This window comes from Podarcis cretensis, assembly GCF_951804945.1.
Source record: "Podarcis cretensis genome assembly, chromosome: 2".
Taxonomy (NCBI): Eukaryota; Metazoa; Chordata; class Lepidosauria; order Squamata; family Lacertidae; genus Podarcis; species Podarcis cretensis.
In genome coordinates this window covers 86,867,252-86,881,246 of record NC_137171.1, presented here as the reverse complement: position 1 = coordinate 86,881,246, position 13,995 = coordinate 86,867,252, and the positions used below count along the sequence as shown (strand labels likewise).

The following is a 13,995-nucleotide window of genomic DNA, read 5'->3' as shown; positions in this document are numbered from 1 at the left end:
CAACTTTGATTCCCACCCATTGAGGATATGTTAGGATTTCATCAGAGAAATGTTGGAGGGTATGCAATTTAGAGCACAGCATGTCCATTGATAGACAGTAGGGGTGGCCAGCTGCATGTGAGGTAGGAAGGTGAAGCAGTGGAGTGCCCTCCTGGAGGTGACTCTTGCTTGGATGGGGGTGGAGAAGGGTGAAGTTGTGGTGAGCTCCATGTTGGAGGTAGAATCCTGTATCTGTGCACAAAAGGTTTCTACAGAACTATAGACAGATGTCTATAGCAAGCTGGCCCAACTATGCATTGGAAGGAAAGGCATACATCCGGATATAGTGTCCAGATCAAAGTAAGCAATAGTACCACTTTGTTCTGCCTTGGTCAGACCACACCTGGAGTACTGTGTCCAGTTCTAGGCACCACAGTTTAAGAAAGATATTGACAAGCTGGAGGGTGACCAAGATGATGAAGGGTCTGGAAACCAAGTCTTATGAGGAACAGTGGAGGGAGCTGGATATGTTTAGCCTAGGATAGAGGAGACTGACAGGAGATATGAAAGTCATCTTCAAATACCTAAAGGGCTGTGACATAGAAGATGGAGGAAGCTTGTTTTCTTGAGCTGCAGTCCTGAACCAATGACTTCAAGTTACAAGAAAGGAGATTCTGACTAAACATCAGGAGGAACTTTCTGACAGAGCTGATCAACAGTGGAACAGACTCCCTCAGAAGGTGGTGGACTCTTCTTCATTGGAGAGTTTTTAAGCAAAGGTTGGATGGCCGTATGTCATAGATGCTTTACAGATATTCCTGCATTGCAGAGGGTTGGACTAGATTATTTCTATGGTTTTATAATTCTATACATTTACACATGCACGCACGCACACACCAACATTCTACGCATGTCACCTTAGAAATAAATATGATTGAATTAAATGGTCCTTACTCCAATTTAAATGCTTATAAGTTTGCAACCACAGTCCCTTAACCTATCTGATTGATGGGAAATTATTTCTCACTTCTGAACAGAGCTTTCAGACTGAACAGAATAGAATAGAATTTATTAATTTTGGTCACAGACCAGCTCCAGCTCACATATAATATCAGGGAAATCATAAAACACGATAGGGATACATTTGAATTTGCAGTTGGGTATAACAGGGGCAATACAGATATAACAGCAGTTAAAAATATATAAATTAAATCTTAACCACTAAAATATAACCTAAAATTGTCATCTAAGGCCTTAGTCATTATGGTAGCACAGATTGTTCCCTAAGTTTTATGACAGTCGCACAGAATTTGGCCACCCTCTGGATCCTTGTCCTCTACCAGGGATTTTAGACATTGAAGTTCAGACCCATTTGGAGATTTTTGTATGAGCTTTCAGACAGATGCAGGGCATGAAGGAAACCTCATCCATTGCGTTCTCCATATTTGTCACTGTTTTAATACAGGGGTGGGGAAACCCTGGCCTCCAGATGTTGTTGAACTTCAGCTCCTATCAGCAGCCAGTCCATCCAATGATCAGGGAGGATGGGTGTTGTAGTCCAACAATGTCTGGAGGACCACAGGTTTCATACTGTATCCCTGTTTTAAGATGGCACAAGTCCACGTCTCCCAGCATGGTGTCTGTAGCTGCAGTTTGTGGGACTGTCAAAAGGCTAGGAGGGTGCAATTCTCAACTAGTGAATTACAGCAGATTTTTTAAACAGGTTCTTAAGATATTTTCAGGGGATTTTTTAAAAGCCACTAATTCATAATATATGAATACTGAGATTTTTGTAGTTAGCATGTTTTATTTAGGCATAAACTAATAGTTCTGCCAAGATGGTGAGGTAAGGCATCATTGAAGACAGGGGATGGGAGATGTTATGTGTGAACAACGACAGATCTAATTGAGCTGAGCCCTCAAAACCTTTCAGCTCAATCTGCAGTTGCTGAGGGTTTTCTTAATACCAAGAGGAAAGTGGAACATGGTTTTCTGTGTTGCTGCATTGCTGTTGGGACTAGAAATCAAAGAGAGAACTGGATATATCCAGTCAAAAATGGCAAGAAAGAGCAGACTGCGAGGAAAGCCATCTTATTCCTAAAGTGGTGGAGCTATTATTTGCTGAGCCCAAACTTATCAATTCTGTAATGTCTTCTGCTCGCTGCCAAAATACAGGTTTTTTTGTTAACTTATCCCCACTCCTCTCACAGGGATCACAGCCACACAGTTCTCTCCACTGTTGCGAGATCACAAAACCCACCCACACCACTTGTGGGTTTCCAAATGCAAGCTCTGCATTCCAGAAGCATGTCAGGGGAAGGATGGAAGCTGCTTGGGAGGTTTTGAGCAGAAAAAACCAGCTGCAGGGAAAGTCAAACATCCCTCCCCTTCAAATAACAGATCCCTGAGATGCCTTTTCATTAACAACAGACAAACATCAGTGGTTCATTAAAAAATATTTGTATGTAACATGTAGTTTGCCCCTTTGTTTGCTAGGAAACTCTCTGTGCCTGGTTTCCATTTTTCTTTATGAAACGAAAAGAAAATATTCCTTTTTTTTAAAAAAAAGTGACCTTTCCCTTAAAAATTTCACCCACATGCTGCTGTTATCATTGCTGAATGTGCACATATGTCTAAGGGAAAGCTGGGTCATAGTTAAAAGCATGTGATTACAACCCTTCCTGTCATTCAAGTATATCTAGACTCACATACCAGAGGCTCTTAGGTAATGGGTAATTTGTTAAGAGTCCAGTTGGTATGGGCTCCTCCCACATACACCAGGGAAGAAATGCAGAGGCCAGATTTTCCATTCCCTCCCCCATAAAAAAAATATAGCTCATGCCAATGTGAGAGGCTCCCTCCAATATTGGCCCATCACACACTGTCTCAGATGCCGATTCACTCCTTGGCTGAATATTGCAATGGTCACCTTATAAACAAACATATATATGAGACAATGCTGGAATGACCTTTTCTGTTGCAAGGCACCATTTTATTGCAGTCTTGTATTCCCATCCTTGCAATCAGAGCAAAATCATCTGCTTTGGGCCATTTGAAAATGGTATGGTCATCCTTCCTGTCCACCACCTTCTTCTTCTTCTGCTACTATAATTAAGATGTTTAAACGAACCAAAAGATAATGGTATGGCCATGCTCTCTCTGATTTTTAAAAACACTATGCATGTATGTGCCATTCTGTTTGGTAATTGGGGTATCCCCATGATGGAACAGCTTGTTTCCTTCATGGGGGTGAATATCTTAATTATGCCCTGCTTGTGAGGTTTTGAGGAACTTCTAAGGCCTTCTTGCTTATCACTGCTGAAAACAAAGTGTTGGGACAGATAGATGGATCTTTGGGCAGGTCCCATAAGGACATTTTTAAGGTCCATGGACACCAGAGGACACATGGGAAGTTATCCTGATAACACACACACACACACACACACACCCTTGAAGAACTAGACTTCATGTATTTGGTGATGGCCAGCGCTGATCACCAGTATTCACCTCTCCAGCCAATATGTCTTCTTCACATTGACTTTCAAGCAAATACATGACAGAATGAGTGAGAGTATGTGTAGGAGGCATGTCTCCATTTACTAGTTGTGAGAGAAGATTTATAAGCTACATATTGTTCTGTTTGAAAAGCAGTAATTGTTAATAATTTATATTTAGTTTTGTTTTGTGTCATTAGTGCCTTTCCATTCCCCAAACACTCAGAGAGCACCATGCCTTAGAATTCAAAGCATGTGACACCCAGAGGAACTAGGAGGGGACAAGTTTCCTATTCCCCAAACCTACTGGCCCATTTGACAGCATTAACAGGGCAACAGCATCACCCCTCAAGAGGTGCTGCACCTGCAGGTGGTATGAACCCTGCCAGAAAGGTCTAAAAATGGAAACACATGTGGCAGCGTCTTTCATATTTTCCTACCCATAAACCAGAACTGCACTAACGTGAAAGTTTTGAAGTTTTGTTGGCATGTGCACACAATTGGCATCCTTGGTGTTTTTACCCATTCCTCAAAACTCTCAAAGTAAAATATCTGTGTGGCCATAGATCCATGTGCTGACTTCAGTGCACAAAGTCTGCTGTTTTACACATTGCAGGTAGTAAGGCTCATTTTCTTCTGTTAAATTGGATAGCCTTGGCTTGAGTCAGGGTATGAGGGTTCACCCTTAGCCTTGTCTCTGCCAAGGTCGCATAAATATCCTGGCCTGTCCATCTTTTGTTTCCATGAAGGCTCCTTACTTGGTTGGCAACCCTAGAAGATCAGGGTTCTCAATTGCTCAGGGAGTCTCCAGAGAACTTTCCTGACTGCAGAACCGCATTTTTGCTATGCAAGGGGAGGGAATCGCATGGCCTTAGGAGTGGGGGCTAAAGCTCACAACCACAATCAGCTCCTCTGTGAGATTATACATATATTAACATGGTTACTTTAAAAAAAAAAATATTGTTATACTGATGCATAGCAGCAGAGATGAACCTTTGACAATGTGTAACAGTGCAGGGAGAGGGGCATTCAGACAGTGATTCTTGTGGGAATAAATCATTCCTGTTTCATTTTATTTATTTATATTAATATTATTACAGATATTTGTATCCCATTCCTCAGTCCACATACTTTCAGAGCGGCTTCAAGTTTTAAAAAGATATAAGCATAAATAACATCTTTAATAATTTAAAAACAGCAGGATCAGCAAAATTTAAATAAAAGACAGGAAATTCCCAACATAAAAAGAGATCTAAGAGTTTACACTGAAAGTCATGGGCAAATGAAAAGAGCCTAGATGGGGAAAGTACTCTACAACCAGGGTGCCACAACAGAAGAGGCTCTTCCCCTGGAATCCACCTTCCACACTTCAGAAGATTCAGGGAGTTAGTGAAGGGCCTCTGTGATTATCCTATAACTTGGACATTTTCATGTAGAAGAATGCAGTCCTTTGGGTACATGGATCCCAAGCGCTTTAATTTGTTTATTCAATACACACCCACACCCACCCACACACCCCGCTGTATCATAAAGATATATTGTAGCGGTTTACAACAAAATAAGACATCAAACCGAGCAATAAAATCATAAAAAGTTAAAAGCAAAAATAAATTAAGAGCAGACATTAATAGACCATTGTCGGGGGTTTAATTGCCTGCATAGGCCTGGTGGAACAGAAACGTTTTCAGCAGGCAGATAAAAGTTGACACAGAGGGCACCCGCTGAATCTCTATTGACAAAAGACACTCCTGCAGATGATCTCAGTGACTGAGCTGGAATATAACGGTTTGGGCAATCTCTGCCGTATCCTGGACCCAATTTGTTAAGGGCTTTGTAAATCAATGCAAGAACCTTGATGGGCAGCCCATGTGATGTCATCAGGAAGAGACAGCTTTGTTTGGAGTTAGTTGTAATAACACTGAACACATCAGACCATCCCAGGTTTCTTGATAATGGAGTGAGAACCAACACATTGAATGATGGCAGGAAAGGGATCAGCAGTCAGTGCAGTTGTTTGCAGTGGCAAGGAATATTAACGAACCAATCTCCATTAGTAATCTTGCTGTTGCTTTGTGCATCAGCTGAAGTTTCTTAGTAGTCTTCAAGAAATATCCCCTCATACAAATTGCTATACACATCCAAACAAGATGTTACCAGAGCATGGATAGCCATAGCCAGGCTATTTCTGCCTAGTTGCAGCAGCTGCACCACCCATGGTTGGTAGAAGGTGCTTTAAGCTGCAGAAGCTGCTTGGGCCTCCAAAGAGAAAGCCAGATCTAACAACACACCCAAGCTGTGGAGCTGATCCTTAGGGGGAATGCAGCCCTATCCAGAAAAGATTGAGTTCCTTCATCTTATCTCAACTGAGCTTCAGTTTACTGGCCCTCTTGGGGACTCCACATATTTAGCACATCTGCTAATTCACCTAAATCTGATGAAAAGGAGACCATGAGATTAGATATCATCCTCATATTGTCAATGCCTCATTCCAAATCTCCAGATGATATCATTTAGTAGTTTCACATAGGTGTTAAATAGCACAGAGGAGAAAATAGAACTCATAGGACTTCTTCCATTAGGCAGAGTGATAAGCTCCTGGCATCGCTTTCCAGAAATGGCCTTCAAGATAGAAGTGGACTCACAGGAATGCAACACTCCAATTCCCATCCCAGATACCCTATCCAGAAGGATGATCTGGTTACTGGTATTCCAAGTCACTAAATGGCCAACAAGAATGAGCAGTGTTGCTGTCCCCCCATGTCCTTCTCTTGGCATAAGCCATTCATCAGGCTGACCAAGGCTGTTGGAGTTCCAGACCTGAAGCCAGAATTGAAATGGGACCAGACAAATAATGTGCAAATGCATGCCTCAGTTTCTCAGTTGTTAAATAAACACATAAAATGACAGAGAGCTACAATCCAATGACATCAGTGACTACTGAAGTAATCTCTATGACAGCAGGTGTGGACCTGGAGACAGATAACTACGGTACTCGAGAAAAGGGACATAGGGATTTATGTTCCATCTCCAGAATGGATGCATTATGTGGATTTGGGCAAGTGATTATCTCTCAGCCTCAGCTGGACATCCTTAAAATGGGAATGGGAGTGATCTACCTCTCAGGAATATTTGAGGGAAAACACAAGGACTTTTGCAATGCCCTTTGCCCATTTAAAGAGCTATATATATAGTGGTGTTATTATACCAGCCTCCTGAAACCTACTTGTACAAAGCTGCAGAAGTGACTGGCAGAATGCACAACATGCCCCCAGCATCCTTAAGCACCTTAGTGAGAGATTTTGTGAGACAATGCAAGCCTGCAGTATTAGCACTTGAAGCACATTAATTTTAATAATAGTTATCAGAAAATAGCACTTTTATGGCACAATATTATGCCAGGGGATTTACAACAGACTGAATCATGCCATTCGTAATTAAAGTTATTTTCATTTCTAATTTCATCTTAATTTCATTCCAATAAAAGATATGACAAATACTACATTAAAATATAAAAACCATTACTTCAGACAATTTCCTTGTGTTAGGCTGTTACGGAACACAAAATCTCCACTCGAATCATCGGCAGCACCAGAAGGGAAAGCATGACCAGTGACAGGCAAGGCTCTCCTTCAGTCCCAGGAATGATGCCATCTTGCCATGGTCGGCTCCAGCAGCAGTTAACAGGCCATGCAATCAAGGCAGCTTCCCACGTTCCCAGACTTCCCAACACGGGAGCACTGCTGTGTCTGAGAATGTAATGCAGGACTTGGGAGACTGCCAGCTCAGAGAGAGGAGGTACTGCTGCTGACAGGAATGACGAGGAATCAGTGCCGTAACCTGGGACATGTCCCTTCTCTGTAACTTTCCCTTGAAACAGGGAAAGAAAATGTTAGCAAGCATGTTTTGAGAATTCTTCCCTGAGTCCCTGTTGGAGTCCCCATCTCAAGCCCTTTCTTCTGGGCCAATAAGTGGTTGGGAAGTACCTAAGAAGAACAAACCTATACATGTCCATGAGGGAAGAAAGCCATGGTTCAGGGGAAGAACGCATGCGTTGCATGCAGAAGGTTCAATCCCCAGCATATCTAATTAAAAAGGATTTATTCAGGCTTCCCCTGAAGTGTGACCGCAGCTGAACAGGCGTGCACCACTGATCCACATCCTTTCATTTTATTCTGATTTTTTATATTGTGCTTTACTGTACTCTTGCGTTATACACTACTTTGATTTTTTTTTTCATGTTAAGAAGTATATACACTTGTATAATAAACAAAGGAATAAAAATGATCCCTTGCAGAAAGGCTTCCTATAGGCATCTGATATGCCACTGAGGAAAACAAGGAGCTAGACAAGAGAAGCCTTTGGTTTGATCCAACAAGAGTCTTAAGATCTTAGCTCATGTTTTTATACTTCCTACCTTAATCAATCAATGGCTCTGGGAAGGCAACAAGCACAAATTAAAGAGCTAGAATTTGACTTAGGGCTTATCCACACTTGTGCCATGCTTTTCAGGCACAGGTCTGTATCTAAGCAGAAGTGTGGATGAACCCCAGGTCACCAGGTGACCTCAGCCTAGGCACTCTCTTCTCTCAACCCATCCGGTCTCATGGGGTTGATGTGATGGTAAAATGAAGGCCATGCTCCATGGAAGAAGGGTGGAGTATAAACATAATAAATGCATAAATAATGTTGTAATCCTAGCTCCACTTTCTTAAAAGTAAGCCCCATTTAATTCAATGGGATTTACTTCTGAGTATACAGGATTGCAACACATGGAGATGTCGGTGGAGAAAGATCAGGAGAAGAGGAGGTGGGGTCACTGTGTGCATGCTCTCTACCTGGTCTGAGCCTCGCTCCTCACAAATTATTTTAAATACCTGAAGAAGAATTGATTTCCTGTGCTTTCCTTACATATTGTGTGAGCAAATGTATTCTCGCCTGCTTGTTGATCTGATCAACAATGCTGAGAACCAACAGAACAATCCTATGCAGGATTCTGAACACACTTACTAGGAAGTAAACCAGTTTTATTCAATGAGATTTATTTGGGGGGGGGGGATATTTCTCAGAAATAGATCTTAAGGCTGCATTGGGGTTTTGCTTCCATGGCTCTCTGAACCTTGTCCCTTCTATTTTTGACCAATAAAAGTGCTGTCAGCTACATGATTTGTTTTAGGAAATCTCAAAAAACATATATCTTGATTTACTGAGGCCCACCCAGGATGCCATTTGAGAGTGCCCTGCTCTTCATTTTATCCTGCAGTGGAGATAATGCTTGGCTCACAGAAGGTATGCAAAGGATTAGCAGGCAGGGAATATTTGCAAAGTGTTTAGAAGGCAAAGCAAACACCATATGTACTAATACGGTTATTATTATTTATGTAGGGCCATGAGGGTGATCAGTTAGTGTGAAACAAATAGAAAGAAAAATGCTGCAAATCTTTTCACAATCCAAATGATTATTATTAACAGTGGAAAGCAGGAAATATATAATTGGGGGGGGGGGAGAATAAGAATAAAAAGGCTGTTAACAGCAGTTCTATACCCCGGCCCGAAATACTTATTTCCCTCTCTGTGTCAGTAATGACACTTCCACTTGCCTGATGTTGAGGGTAGCTGATATCTGAAGACCACAGACTTGATTTTATTGTGTTTGAATAACAATGGCTGCTTAGCATAAATAAATTGCATTTCACTTCACATTTACAAGAGAATTTAACAAAAGGGGAAATAGGCCATAATCTGTATTAAATACTTTGGTTGTTCCTTAACCCTGAACTACACCAACACACGTAACTCAACCATCATCCACACAAATAAATAGAGTCAAATTGCAGACCTTGTTCATACACCCGTCCTCTCTTAATTTTCTTGAGGTCTCATTTCCAATTGACTTCTATTGGTGTTTTTCTAAAATGACAATCTGCAGGACAAATGTTTCTGTCAGGAGCTGGAGTCAGGACTAGGTCAGCAATAAAAAACACCGGTGTCAGCAAAGTTTACTCTTTATTCAAAGAAACCCAAAAAAAGTGCAGGCCTAGTGATTACAGCAACTCTTCCCAGTAGGTCTTGCCCTAATGAGGCAGTTCTGAGGACTGAAGATCCCCACCATCCACCACTCTCTAAGGCTCCTCTCCAGCAGCCTAAGACTCCCTCGTCTTGTCTCTCGTTGCTCCACCCTCTTCATTTATCTGTGTGTTCTGGGAATCCAGGGGAGAGGGGAGCTGGTCACAGAAGGAAGGAGAGACTCGCTGGCTTCTTCAGCAGCCTGCCTCATCTCTGCCTCTTGCCCCCCTTCCTCTCCAGCCTCCACTTCAGCCTCAGAGTCTGCACTGCTCTGACACAGCCTCTTGCTGCTCACTAAACCCTGTTTCCTTTTCAGCTTTCAACACCTCCTCCTCCCAGTCTGGTCCCTCTTCTCCCTCTAACCATGCATCATCGTCCCACCACCCATCCTCTGGCCCTGAGCCTTCTTCCCTTGGGGGTTCCCAGCTGGTGCCTCCCACCACCCACTCCTCTGCACCCAGCCAGTCCATGACATTTTCCACTTTGGGAGATACACAGAAGTGCAGAATTGCCTTGAATCACTTTGGAGTCCCCTGATACGGAAAGACTGGAGGCATCCCACTTCAGCTCAAATGTATCAGAAATCCTTCTGAACCATCCCATTTTGACTTGGGATTTGTCCAGATCCGATGCACACCCTCTGCTTGAAAAGTTGGTGCTGGAAGCTATCCTCAGCTGTCCAATGTATCAACACTATTCTGCCTACCCGCACATCAGCACAATACTTTTGCACACATACACACCACACACTTTAGTTTTGTTGTTGCCATAGGACTATAAGCCACAATCTTCTCTCTAAATAACATCTTTAAGCACAGTTCTCATCCCTATTTCCAGACTGTTCCGTTTACAGCAGCCTTAAAGATGGCAAGTACATTCCATGTTTGTGTGAATGCAATGTTTAATAATGAATGACCACAATCAGCCTATGATTTACCAATTATTAATTACAGCACCTCCATTATTTCCCCCACCCCACCCTGCTCACCTCCTCCTCTCACTAGAGATGCCACACCATGGGAGCTGGCAATTGTTTCTTAAAATAAACAATGCAGAGGTCTGTCACTGTCATACATCAGAGACACAAGTCATCCACCGACAGAGAGCGAGAGAGATAAGCCATGGTGTTTGATGTAGGGCGCTTAGCAGACAGGCATATGGTAACTCTTTCTGCATCTGGACAATTAATCACAGATGCTTCCTTTAACTTACTACAACCCAGCCTCCCTCCCCCCACTCAAAAAGGATAATGGGACTAGGCAAACATTTGAAATGTATTGCTGACTTCAAGCCCGCTGCTCTTTCCCCTCTGTGGGCTTTCCAGGATTCTTAAGGGGACTGGAACAATGCCAGAGCAAGGGCTGATGCTAGAGGCATCACTTGCTCAAACTGTATCTCTTTATTGCCTATCGGAGGAGGGCATTTCAAAGGAACAAGAGATGGGGCTACAATTAATGGGAACACAGGGTACACAGGGAATGCGCCTTATACCAAGCCAGGCTGTTCGCCCATCTAGCACAGCATTAGCTGCTCTACTCTGACTGACAGGCGCTGGCTTTCCAGGGTCTCAGGCAGAGTTTTTAGTTCTGAATAAGACAAATCATCCCTTCTCCATTGTACTTCTTCTTTCTTTCAGTGCTGATTCATACATGCAGCAATTGCTGTCTCACCCTGCATACAATGTGGATTGAATCTGCAGCAAATCCTGGAAAGATAACCCAAAAGTACTTGTCTGATTGCTTAAAATACAAGTTTTCTTGCTTCAGTACCAATATCTAATTTAATAAAATTATCGGTGTCGAGGAAATTAGCATTGTGTTGATAAAAGTGTCCAAAATCACCCAGTGGGATTGACCTTTCTGACAGCAGCTTTCTTATGCTTCCCGCTCTTTATTCCACACATCCTCTTGTTTAATACAAACCAAATCTATCAATTTTCATTTGACAAATATTGGAGGGCATGCTATTGTGCAGCTTTGATCTGGCAACTCTAAGCAGGATTATTTGTCAGTGACAGCACGTTAATGTTAAGCAATTACCCATTTCTGGGATAAGTGCTACATTTTGGATGTCAGAAGTGGAGATGGCTTGGAAACAGCCCCAGGAACCAGGTAGCACCATCTCCCTTCTCATCAGACACTGGATTCAAGCAAGGCTATCAGGAGCCTGCCAGTCAGTTAATGCGGCAAAGACACACAGACGCGAGCACACGCACACACACTTTTCCAGGAAATTGCTTGGCACCATGCAGTGCTGACGTCTGCCTGTGATGTTGTAAAATGCAGTGTTTTGACATCACTACAGGATCACAGCAAAGAATTCACTGAGGCTGGAAGAGTGGAACTGAATGGAAAATGGCTTGAGTGAGGGGAATGCAAAATAGCTCTGCTTGCTCAAAAACATGGAATGGAGCATGACGGAAATCATGCGGATGGTTAAGTCTGAGGAATGACTGAAGAGAGCTAGGAAGATTTGTGCACAAGAGAAAATAGGCTGCTGCCTCAACATGCTCGTGCCGTAGTTAAACTCTAGCAGCACTCTTTGTCCTTTTTGCTTATAAAGACTAATGACTGATTCTGTACACACTGGAGTCTGTGACCTTTTGGGTGTGCAGAGTGCTTGTGCTTTCCAAGTGCATAGATCTGAAGCTCCTTTGGTATCGTTTCATGGCTGTGGCTCCTCACTTCCAGAGTTCCAGGGGCAGCTGCAGGGTGCTTTGACTTTGGGTGCTTATGTTACATCAGTTTATGTTCAAATGCATACATGTTGAGCATAGGGAAGGAGGCAAGTACTAAGACAGACTGTGTTGCTCTGTAAATCAGCATCAGTAAACAGTCATTGAGGAACCACCTTCAAGCTCTTTTTCCAAGCAGAAACAAAATGCAGACCTCCGTCTCCTTTAATGTCCACACTGCAACTCCCAACTGCTTTCTCTCCAGCCTCCCTCCCCCATTCATGATGGTGAGGTGTGTCATAGGTGACCACCAGCCACCAGCACCACACATGAGGAACCTGTGGCCCTCCAGATTGTGTTGGGCTCCAACTTTCATCATACCATGACCATTTGCTATGTTGGTTGATGGGAGTTGTATTCCAACAACATCTGGAGGACCATAGGCTAGCCATCCCTGATCTATGTTCATTCAAACAACATAATTTAGCCATCAAAAGCGATTGAGCAAAGAAGCGATCTTCTGTTAGTTGTAGAAACATAAGCTGATTTTCTGTGCTCATTAGCAAGCAATCAAGCAAAACAAAAGATGATTGTCTCTTCAGTTGACATAGCACAATAGCATTTCCATTGATATCCGTACTGTGTTATCAAAAATCCAGAAGCCATCTGCTCCCATGTACACATCCTAATGTAGAGATGACCTTGAGCTCATCTTGGTCCCCAAGTATTGTACAATCAAAAACTTAGATTTCAATAAGCTATTACATTTACTCCTATGGAACAACTATAGCAGGGGTGAGCAACCTTTTTCAGCTGTCCACCGTCCATCAGACCATGTGGGGGGCCAGACCATATTTTGGAAAAACAATAATGAACGAATTCCTATGACCCACAAATAATCCAGCGATACATTTTAAATAAAAGCACACATTCTACTCATGTAAAAACACCAGGCAGCCCCCCACAAATGACCCAGAGATGCATTTTAAATAAGAGAACACATTCTACTCATGTAAAAACACACTGATTCCCGGACTATCTGTGGGCCAGATTGAGAAGGCGACTGGGCCGCATACGGCCCCTGGGCCTTAGGTTGCCTGTTGTTGTTTAGTCGTTTAGTTGTGTTTGACTCTTTGTGACCCCATGGACTAGAGCACACCAGGCACTCCTGTCTTCCACTGCCTCCCGCATTTTGGTCAAACTCATGTTCGTAGCTTTGAGAAGACTGTCCAACCATGAAGACTGTCCAACCAACTGATCCATGAAGGGGTTAGGTTGCCTACCCCTGAACTATAGGATAGAGGTAGTCATTTGTCCAAGGCCACTCCAAGAATACAAAGTGACTGGTTGAACCTGGGCAAATTACAGTGCTACTAGACCACACTGGCTTAACTGGTATTGGAGTAAAACAATTTATGCCAGTGAGATGGATAAGCATGGACTGTTTTCATACAAGACAGGGCCAGCCAAAGACATTTTGCTGCCTGAGGCAGAACAGCAAATGATACCATCCCCAGCCTAGGTGCTTAGTACCCAAAGCCAGTCAAGTTGTTCTGGCAGCTTGGCTGACTGAACAGATGGGAGTTGATGTCCCATTAGCAGATTGGATTTGGTCTACTAAACAAGAACAAAGAAAAGTACAAAGAAAAGAAATCAGCGATTTATTGGTTAAAATATGAGAGAAGCATAAATACTTCACAGCACCAGAAATTTCGCCCTTGGCTTCAGTTATTAATAGTGAGGGTTTACAGGTCGCAAGAGAATTAGAAGATTGTTCCAGCTGGT

The 13,995-nt window shown here is 42.8% G+C and overlaps 1 long non-coding RNA gene across 1 annotated transcript in view; it reads right to left on the bottom strand.

Moving 5' to 3' along the window:
* Nucleotides 1–4,693: 4,693 nt before the first annotated feature.
* Nucleotides 4,694–13,995, bottom strand: part of LOC307209488 — a 64,588-nt gene continuing 55,286 nt past the window's right edge. The window contains exon 3 of the long non-coding RNA XR_013835605.1: nucleotides 4,694–9,393. This is a non-coding gene — a long non-coding RNA (uncharacterized lncRNA). The remainder of the gene's footprint in view (nucleotides 9,394–13,995) is intronic.